The sequence below is a fragment of the Cicer arietinum genome, chromosome 8 (assembly GCF_000331145.2).
Source record: "Cicer arietinum cultivar CDC Frontier isolate Library 1 chromosome 8, Cicar.CDCFrontier_v2.0, whole genome shotgun sequence".
NCBI lineage: Eukaryota > Viridiplantae > Streptophyta > Magnoliopsida > Fabales > Fabaceae > Cicer > Cicer arietinum.
This window is the reverse complement of record NC_021167.2, coordinates 16,205,499-16,216,234: the sequence shown is the minus strand read 5'-3', so window position 1 is coordinate 16,216,234 and position 10,736 is coordinate 16,205,499. Positions and strand designations below refer to the sequence as shown.

At 33.1% G+C, this 10,736-nt stretch overlaps 2 long non-coding RNA genes across 3 annotated transcripts; one reads left to right on the top strand and one right to left on the bottom strand.

Moving 5' to 3' along the window:
- Positions 1-3,970: 3,970 nt before the first annotated feature.
- On the top strand, positions 3,971-7,396 carry LOC101509482 (uncharacterized). Its single transcript, XR_190325.4, has 4 exons — positions 3,971-4,110; positions 4,208-4,478; positions 5,298-5,471; positions 7,022-7,396. It is a non-coding gene; the product is annotated as an uncharacterized lncRNA (long non-coding RNA).
- Positions 6,007-9,375, bottom strand: LOC113788186 (uncharacterized). Of its 2 annotated transcripts, none has more exons than XR_003474670.2 (3): positions 8,805-9,375; positions 8,408-8,492; positions 6,007-6,580 (listed from the first exon to the last, which is right to left on the bottom strand). It is a non-coding gene; the product is annotated as an uncharacterized lncRNA (long non-coding RNA). The 2 variants fall into 2 exon arrangements; XR_003474671.2 differs by having other exon boundaries at positions 6,007-6,247; positions 8,805-9,366.
- Between the last annotated feature and the right edge of the window lie 1,361 nt (positions 9,376-10,736).

Genomic DNA, 10,736 nt, shown 5'->3' with positions numbered 1-10,736 from the left:
TTTTCTCCTTCATCTTCCCAAACCCTATTACCTCCATTTTTCGTTCTCGCCATAGTACCTCCATTTTTCGTTCTCGCCCTTCTCTTCATCCTCCATTCACTTTCTCCTTCATCCTCCCACACGAACCCTAATCATCTTCGACCTTTTTTCATTTTGCCTCTCTGTTTCTTTCCCAAATCGCATGAACCCTAATCGTTTCTCATTTCTTAATTTATTTTATTTTTCAAATCGCAGGAATCTAACCTACATCTAGTGAGTTCTAAGCGCAATTTCAAGTAATTTCTTAGTTTTCTTCTAAATTTCTACTTAAATTTTGTATTTTGTATTTTTTTTTTCTAAACATTTGCTTTGAAGATAGAGATGCAACAATAGCTTCTGTTGCTGCTTTGGTTGCTGCTCAGTGTGCGATAGTAGCTGAAGCAATGGGAGATAAGAAAGAAGATCTTAGTAGTGTTATTGGTTCTGCCATGAGTGGTACAAGTGCAAGTGACATCCTAACTCTCACTGCAGCTGCAACATGTAATCATTTTTATTATTTTCACTCATACTTTTTTTGATAGAGTTATGTTGGGGAAAATTGAGGGTATAGATGCAAGACTTAGCATCAGATTTTGGATTTTAAATTTTGAAATTGGTATTAGAGCATTGACATTAGTAAATCTAACGGTCTCAACAGTTGCAATGTGTAATTTCTATAGGAGATCTATTTCTGTTATCTGCAAGCAAACATCATTATAGGATTAATCTAACAATTTAGACTTTTGAGTATATATCTCGACTATCAAATTAGTTCAATTGTTGACTGTATTTTGGTTTGCTACTGACTGTATTTTGATTTTGATTAGATTTGGTGTTACTGTGACATTGGAGTTCAAAGGCTTCAATCCTTTTCAAAGCTTCAAGGTAATAAAACTACTAAGTTAAGCTTTACGATTTTGCTCGACTGCTTTTTCACCTCTGATTACTCTTTGTAATTGCTTAAAACTTGTGACTTAAAGGTAAACATGAAGGGAGTTGTGGCAGAAATTATTTGAGCTTCCTCTCAATGTTCAATGGCTTGCTGAATGTGTTCTCAACTGTTACATATGTTTTTATATAAACTTTTTTTATGGTAACTTCCCCATGTGTTTTTAATGTTGTGGCTTCTTTTGAGTCTTTTTATACCCAATATGAAATTAAGAGTTGTTTCATTGTTTCAGGTGAGTGTACAAGTCAGGGATAATGAAGATCATAGTATTTTTATGAGTATTGAGAACCTACTCAAACACTTCAGAGATGAAGTTGCAGCTTTCCACTTATTATATATGTTTACTTTGCTAATGACCTAGTGCTACCACTGCAGTACAACATAGAGACAGTTTTCCACTGATTATGTCTGTTAGTTTTTTTTTTTATAATTGAATAAAAGAAATATTGTATTTGGCATTTTTTTTAATTTGTAATTGCTATGTTAGTTTGTTTATTTTATTATTTTGAATGGTTTTTATCTTATGGGGTGTACTTTTATTGGTGTGAAGGCAAACTAGTAATGTGTACAAGATTGTGAAGGCAAACTATACTAAGATTTTAGTTTTATCTCTATTATTCTGAGTACTTAGAAATGTTACATAAATATGTTATATTCTTTAGTTATATATGGTGAAATAATTAATGCTTTTAAATGATTTTGGTGTATGAACTTTTTAGATATTGAAATAAAATTAAAAAATTGTTTTTATTGTTCTTTTGGATATGAAAATAATGAATTAAAAAGAATAACATTTAGAGACTGAATTGGTGACTAAATATATAATAAAAATAATAATTCAAAATGGTTGCTAAATTAGTCTCAAAATCGGTCACCAAATTCAGTCACAAAATTTGGTCACTAAATCAGTCACTAAATTGAGTGACTAAATTCGGTCGCTAAATCGGTCACTAAATTCGGTCGCTAAATCGGTCACTAAATTCGGTCGCTAAATCGGTCACTAAATTAGGTCGCTGATTTGGTCACAACAGCTAGCGACTAGCAGTTTACCAACTGATTTAAATTGGTCACTAATTCGGTCGCTATTGGATTTAGTGACCGATTTTCTCCATTTAGTGACCGAAAATGTGGTCTCTAAAAGCGTTTTTTTTAGTAGTGACAGAAACTTCTTCATTTTCAAAATCTAAATGAATAGAATAATAGATCACAAAGAGAAAAAAATATTGGTGACAATTTTGTATCCAACGAAAGCCAGATGACAAAATGGTGGTGCAAAGAGTTGACGAGGCCGTTGTGATATATTAGGGAAGAATAAATTTATGAATTTGTTTTTAGTGTGTTTTTTTTGGGTGTAATTTAACAATATGACGAACTTGTAAAAAATTAAAAAATATGAGGAGCAGGAGGCGTAGAAGTGTAGGAGGTATAGAAATACAAAACTATCTAATATATTTAATAATATATATAATAGTTAATAAAAAATGAAAAATGTTGGAGTAACTTGCAACCGGCATCTCTGGAGGTAAAAATACACTTGACCATCATAGACAAATCTTGTTCTCCCCCATACTAAACGCCACCCTTTATTTAAATTCGTCAGAATTTTGGTAGGAGCTAACTCAAAAAGACTTTGTATGTAGAAATCTGTTGTTGAGGCCACACAAATTGGATTGGAGGGGAAATAACTTTTCTATTGGTGGTAGGGTTGGCTTTATTAATTCGATGTTGTCTAGCTTTACTTTGTTCTTCTTTTCATTTTATAAGTCTCCAAGATATTTATTGTGAATACTTTTGGCTATTTAGAGGAACTTTCTTTGAGGTGGATGCAAGGACAGTAGAAAGCTTTGTTGGGTTAGATAGGAGCAAATTTGTGCACACAAAATAAATGGAAAGCTTGGGTGTCAAATATTTGAATTTTTATTAACATTGCTTTACTTAGTAAAAATGGAAGTGGAGGTTTTTGGTGAATGATGATGCTATTTGATATTAATTCTTGGAATTTTAATATGGATCTTTAAGAGCCACGGTGACTCGACTAGAGGATTATATTAGTTCTAGAAAACCCTAATTATGGTAGCGTGATTTGGAAAGTGTTGAGGATGTCTCTTAGTTTAAAAGTGGACTGCACCTAAGACTTGGTTCAGGGGAAGTGACCCAACTTTGGCATGATTAGTGGGTTTGGCCTTTCTCCTTTGAGAATTTGTTTCCTCGTTTGTTCCATGTTGCTATGAATAAATTATGTTGTGTAGCAAAGATGGATTGCTTTGAATGTAAGATGTGAGCATTGTCTTGTAGTTGACACAAGATTCTATTATTAGGGGAGTTGATGAATATTTAGTGTATGTTATGTCTAAAAAAATGAAGCGGTTTGGATATCCGAAAAAAATAAGTGATTATTATGTTAAGAGTGGGTATAATGTTATGTTAAACAATCATTTTTATATAACTTCTAATGATGGATTATTGCTAGCTTTTCAACATTCATGGCAATGTGCAATGTTGTCGAAGGTTCAGGTTTTTGTATGGTGACTGTTCAGAAAACGATTACCAGCATCGTAAAAATTGTGTCTAACACTACTAGAAAATTGTATTTTAGCTGCCAATATTAGCATCGGTCCCTGACTCCGACACTACTTAGCGTCGGCGTGGCGTCGGTTGCCGACGCTACTTAAAATAAATCTGACACGAGTTTATTCATTTAATTTTTTATTTTACTAGTTAGCGTCGGAGGTGCCGACGCGACGTTACTTTTAAACTTTTTAGTATTAATTGTGAAATCAGATTGAGCCTTATGTTAAAATTAATAACATATCGTGAACCCTTCTCCTTCTCTCACACTTTGTCAAGGATGAACCCTACATTTTGAATCTGAAATTGAATCCATCACCGGTTCATATTGAATCTGAAATTGAATCCATATTGGTGAGCCCTTCTCTCACACTTTGTCACCGATTCTCATCCCTCTCAATGCCATGAGTATCGACGCCAAACCCGTTCCCATCTCGAATATGTGAGTATCAAACTCGTCCCCCTCTCGAACCTGTGACCCTATCGAATCTGTGACCCTCTCGAACCTGTCACCGTCACCCTCAGAGTCGCCGTTCAGTGTCGTCGTCTCGCTCTCATCTGTGAACGACTTCAAGGTGCTTATTTGTTATTTATTTTCTGTTTAGAGAACATTGTTATGTAGTATTTGCTGAAGACAGTTGTTGAAATTTTGTTTTAAATTAATTATGACAGGTTAAGCTCACCCATGAATGCATAGGTTTCACTCTCTTATTCGAACCTCACCCATTGCATTGCCTTTCGTTAAAGCAACCCATTGTCTAGCAATAAAATCAGGTTTCATATCAGAACTCTACACATCCAACAACCTCATAACAGCCTAGGTAAAATGCAAGGAACTTAATCTTGCTCACCAACTGTTCGACGAAATGCCTCAACCAGATACTGTATCATGGAATGTTGTCATTTCAAAGCAACATGATGTTTGTTCTTGCAGTTTCCAATGGTAGGCCTGCATTAGACATCTCATAGGTTTCTTCATATTGACAATGCAACTGATCTACATATGCCGACAACTGATATTATTTGATTTATGTGCAATTTTTAAACATTGAGAAAGACCTGACTGATATATTAAGAGCCACATTTATATTTTTGTATACCACAAATTTGCGGTCCATGCCTATCTAATTTGTTAACATAAGGTAGAAGTTGTATTATCTATTATGATATTTGATATTTAGAAAAGTCCTCTAAGACAATACCATGTGAACTTGTATACACTCTTGTCTCCTATAGTATACTGTTCTACACCAATCATTCAACTAGCCTATGGTTTCTCAATTTTATTTTAGTCTATATATATTCATGTCTACATGCATTTAGGACCAACACAAATCATTCAAATCCTAAAGCATTCCTATTTCAAAAACTTGCTTCTTGCTTACAAGTCCTTCTTTAAAACATCTATTCTCAAGTTTTAACTCAAACAACAACAATGGGTTTTCGTTTATCTTGGTAGTATTAGTGGATTTTTCTTGTTATATAGTTGTTGATTTCAATTATTTGTATGTATATTTTCTTCAAGTAGGAAAGGCAATTGGTTTAAACTTGGATAGTAGTCGCCTGTGTCAGTTTTGCAGTGGTTTAAACTTCAAGTAGAAAAGGCAAATGGTCTAGAGCTTTATCTATAAATAGTAGTCGCCTGTGTCAGTTTTACATCGGATTATCTTGGATATTCATTTTGCATAAGTTGAAAGGCAAATGGTTTAAACTGTGAATTTCAGTGGGAGCAGACACATGTTAATTATATGTTGTTTTGCAGATATCAACCTCAATGCAAATATGACTTTTGTTGTTGAGGAGTTCAAGAATTGCATACTCCAATAAAAGATGGTGGTCCTTTCTTGCAGCTTTAAAAGAACTCTCATTTTTTGGCTAGAGTAGATAATATCTACAAAAATTCAAAGTTTTGTTTCTCCCTGATAAAAATTCTGAGGTAATTATGATTTTTTTGTAGCTTTCTATTTGTTTACTCATTCTTTCGTAAGTAATTCTGAGGTAATTCTGAGTGTTCCTAAGTGATTGCTATTGTAGATGATACATTTGCCTTTGATTTTAATAGTCCCCTACAACTTCAATGCAACATTTGCCTTTGAATTATAGTAATTATCTGACGTTAATAAATAGTGTTCATGTAGTGGGAAATGAATGAGAGTCAAGGAGATAATGGATGTGGGGTGAATGAAAGAATATTTAGAACATCAATGAAGTTTTAAAATTTAGAGAGAAACGAAAATAGTGTTAAGAAAGATAACACATGCAATCTAAATTTCTCGGCAGAGAACAATCACAACAATGGATATATTAAAACTATAATATGATTATATAGGCATTGTTGTACCTAATGCATAAGAATTAATTCAAAGATGTATGAAAATCATTAGTTTTTTTTATGGTCTGCTAAATCATACAACAAAGATAAATCACAAGAATCTATGGTCTGCTATGATAAATCACAGTTGAGTTCGATATCAGCGAAAATTACTTATCTGGCATACTATGTTATGGTTGCATTCACCTTTGGTAATTTAACACTATTGTATATAGTTTCCAAAGACAATTGAATTAAACAAGATCAAGTTTGCATAGTGTAAAGCCAAGGCAACATCACCTAAAGTACTAGGAGGTGGTTTCAAAAGCTTAGAGTTAGACTAAAAAAACCCACTTCCTAAACCTTCCTTGATCTCTTCAAGCTCAAACCTTTCCAATGACCTAAAAATGAATTCATGACAAGAAGTTGGATTCTGATCAGAGGGATAAACTGTTGCAGAAGTTGACAAACTAGGAGACAAACAAGGCACAGAATGACCAATCCCAAAAACAACCTTTATCCTTGCTAAAACAGTGAAACAAAACCTCACAAGCAATAAAACAACACCATCAAAACTTCTGCTCCATAAAGACCTGTCTTTAAGATCCTTCACCTCTTGTCTTTGCCAACAAATCTTCTGCTGAAGTTCATAAATTTTCTGCTCTTTCCCAATACCCAAAGAACCTTCGTTTCCTTCACTACTATTACCATGATGACTTAAAGGATGTCTTTGTCTGTTAATTGTAATATTTGAATAAATATATGTTAATATGAATTTTTACTTTCATTAATATGTTAATTTTTAGGTAATGTTGATATATTTTAATTTTACGTTATTAATTATAAAAATGTTAAGTATTATTATATTTAATGTAGTGTCTTAGTTTGACGGAAGAGTGGATCAAAAAGTCAATAAACTATATTTGTCACCAACTGAGCATTTGTTCTTTTGAGCAGTTTACGGGAACCATGTTGGAATTTATTCTATATGACTGACATATATTGGATAAAATTGTTAGGTTCACTTTTTTGAAAATGTTGTTAGTTTACTTGTTTCCTTTAAAATCAATGTATAGGTTGTTAATTTTGAATTTATTTTGAATTCATGAGTTTATTTATTTCTATAATTTTTCAAACTTATTTAGTGATTGACAAGTTAAGTTTTGGTCTTATAGTAAGGTCGCAGAAGAGGCTAGGGAGCGTTCAAAGAAGTTAGAGAATGATTTTGATGCATTAAAGCAATTTTTTGGAGATAAAATTGACGCTTTGCACCGTCAATCAGCTGGTGGATCATCTACTGCGAGTCATCCTCCTTCGCATCCTCATTACGATCATAATTTGGACGATGTGTCGCTGGACGAACCTTAATGTCATAGTTATGCTTACTTTTTGTAGTAATTGGTTGACAATTATGTATTAAGTTAACTTTGTTAAAGTTGTTATTCGATACTATCTTGTTATTTTGTAGTTTCAAAACACATAATACTTTGTTGAGTAATTTAATACTCTGGTGCGTTTATTTTGTTAACAATGCAATGACTTTTAATGTTTCTTAGCTTTCAATTATATTATAAAAAAAAAATAAAATTAAGCCCGACACCGACGCTAATCCGACGCTAAATCACCGTAAGCGTCGGCTTTTGGCCGACGTTAAATCCTGTTTTTCTAGTAGTGTAAAGTTATGGTCTTTTATTTGTCGTTAGTTAGGTTTTGAAGAGACCTTTCACTAACATCGGGTGTCCCACTTTAATCAGTTTGGGGGTTGGTTTAATAGGAAACTTAATAGGAAAATAAGGTATCTCGTTAGGTTGGCTATAGTGTGGTATATTTGACTATATAGAAATGGTGTTATTTTCAATGGCAAGGTTTGGGATTATGATGGTGATGTGGAACATATTAAACATATCTCATGAAGTTAGTTTGTCCTAAGGGAAGATTAACAGTTGGTTATAATTTTTGGGATGAACATTAGATTGGTTAGAGCATCCTATACGCTCTATTATTTGAATATTTTTTTTTATCTAAAAAGATTATCAAAGTATAAACACAAAGCTTTCAAACCTTGAGGATCTAGTTGAGTAGTGATATAATGAAAGCCTATTCATTAGTTTGAAATGAATGACTTTATTTTCTTCACATGGAGTTTTACAATTTTTTATTTTCGCATGATTACTTATGGATCAATGTATATTACCTTCTTATCTTTTATGTGAAAGGACTCAATAATTTGTGATATATTTATGGGCAAATTTTATGCTTTTATCACTTCATTCACTTGAAGCATAAATGAGTGTCATAATTATTGAGGATACATGTGACACACAACTATATATATGTATCTAAGTGAAACTAAAATGATTTCGTTATTGAAAGAGAGACTAAAACTTAGAGTTGCAAACCTAGATGACTAGTAGTTATTGAGAATCCAATATACAATTTCAAAGTGAAATGTTATGGATGGATCAAAATCAAAAGAACCATAAACTCAGTTACGCTAACAATGGAAGCTATATGGATGGAACAAGACTAGGAAGGTTTGACATAAAATAACTTAAACTTACTGAGAAATATATGTCGAAAATTCCACTCATTTTCATGCAAGTCTTTCGCCACTAAATCTTGTGTTGGTAGTTGAAGAGTCATATCCTGTAAGGAAGGAAAGAAGAAACAAAATTCTTGAAAAAATAAATAAATTCTTTGTGAAAGTCTAAACTAAAATGTAGAGAAATAATATAAATAAGCATGATGAAAAATAGAATGTTAAAAAAATTGGAAATCATTGGCCTCGTTCATTTTTTAGCAGCCATAAAGGAATGCTACGATTGGTTTTATTGGAATGATTGTTTGCTTTCCTTTGGCAACAAGTTCATTGATAAGTCAAAGGAAGTGGGTGGGAAATCTTCACTCGACAAAGAGAATAAAGGCATGCGAGGGTCAAATTTTGTTAGCAAATCTTACCAAAAATACGTGATTGGTGAGTCTAGAATGTCTCGGTGATGCGAAGCTCCAACTTGTATTAGTGGATTCGGATGAACGGGAGGGGATGCAAAATGCAGCATTAGATTTTTTTTAATGAAATAGACAGTTCGACTCACAACCAAGCCGACCTAGTGGGTAACACAATCGCTCCATTTTATTTGAAAATAATCATTTTGTTGTTGCAAGTTTTTGAATTTGTATGATGGATATAATGCAAAATTATCTGGAGGGTTTGTGTTTTGAGGTGCTTTAGTGGGTGAATCTGGAATATGGAATATTCAATGTACACTTTGGAAGGCTCGTGGGGATATAAGGTTCTAAGGTGGATAAGGTATATGACACAAAGATTCCTAAGATGGAAGTGATTGATTGTCTGATGAAGGGGAAAAGGAGGCTAAGATGAACATTCTTTCTTATAACCTACGTGGGGTGGGAGACAAAGCTAAAAGGTGAAGGCTTTAGATATTTGTTTGTATTGGGTAAATTTGATGTGGGTTTTTGAAAGAAATTAACTGTGTTGATATGGATCATATGTGCTTTTTGGGCTAAGGGTTGGTGTTGCATTGATTGGTTATTTAAACATTCTTTTGAGAAGGGCTCTCCTGATCCAATTTAGTTACGCTAATAAATGTATTTAAAATGTTCATTGATGTTATCCTCTTTGCAGATGTGTCTGTGTTACGAAAAAAATTTACCTGGTTTGGTGAAACAAGTAGTGCAATGAATAGGTTGGATAGGTTTTTACCATCAAATGGGACAAAATTGTCTTGGAATATTTCTACTCACTGGGTTGGTGATAGGGATAGTTGTAGTCATTTTTCAGTTAAGTTGAGATATTGTGACAAGAATTCGGCTTCAAAACTGTTCAAGTTTAATAATTATTGGGTGGACCATGACATATTTTTGGAGTTTGTGCCTCAAGAATGGTTTTTGTTTTTCATGTTAATCTATAAAAGTTAGTGGAGTATTGTCCTATTTAATTTTTTGATCGAACGATTTGTATAAAATTATTTCTAAGTTACTTATTGAGTGTGCAAAAAGTGCTTGGAAACGTAATGTTCCATGTGATAATGTTTTATTGCCTAAAAATAATTTTGATTGGGTACTAGTGTTAAATGAGTTGTTCGATCTGGGTAAGTGAAGAAAGAACGATTATTTCCTTATGAAGGTGTATTTTGAATGTGCCTATGAAACATTCAATTTTAAGTATTTGGATAACATGTTGGGTAGGTTCAATTTTTGTTGGGTTCGAAGGGAGTGGATGAAGGCTTGTTCTTGTTCTCCCTCAATATCACTCTTAATTAATATGAGTCTGACGTATGAAGGGAATCTTAGGCACTACTTTTGTTCTTTACTGTTATAGAGGGGGTAAGGGAATCTTAGGCACTACTTTACGAAAATGACATAAATGTTAATCCCATGACACAAACGAACTTATTGGATGCCCAAGAATGGTTAAAAACCCTAATTGGACTAGATTAAGCAGAGGGAGGACAAAAATGACCTAAATGTAAATCCAATCACACAATTGAACTTATTGGATGCACAAGATTGGTTAAAAACCCTAATTTGACAAGAATAAGCCAAGAGAGGATGAAAATAACCTAAATGTTAATCCAATGAAACAAAAGAACTTCTTGGATGCACAAGATTGGTGAAAACCATAATTGTACTAGAATAAGCCTATGGAGGACGAAAATGACCTTAATTTTAATACAATGACACCAATGAACTTATTGGATGCACATGATTGGTTAAAAAGCATAATTGGACTAGAATAAGCCTATGGAGGACGAAAACACATAAATGTTTATCCAACGACATAAATGAACTTATTGGATACACAAGATTGGTTATAAACCCTAATTTGAAAAAAATAACCCTTGGGTGGACGAAAATGACCTAAATCTT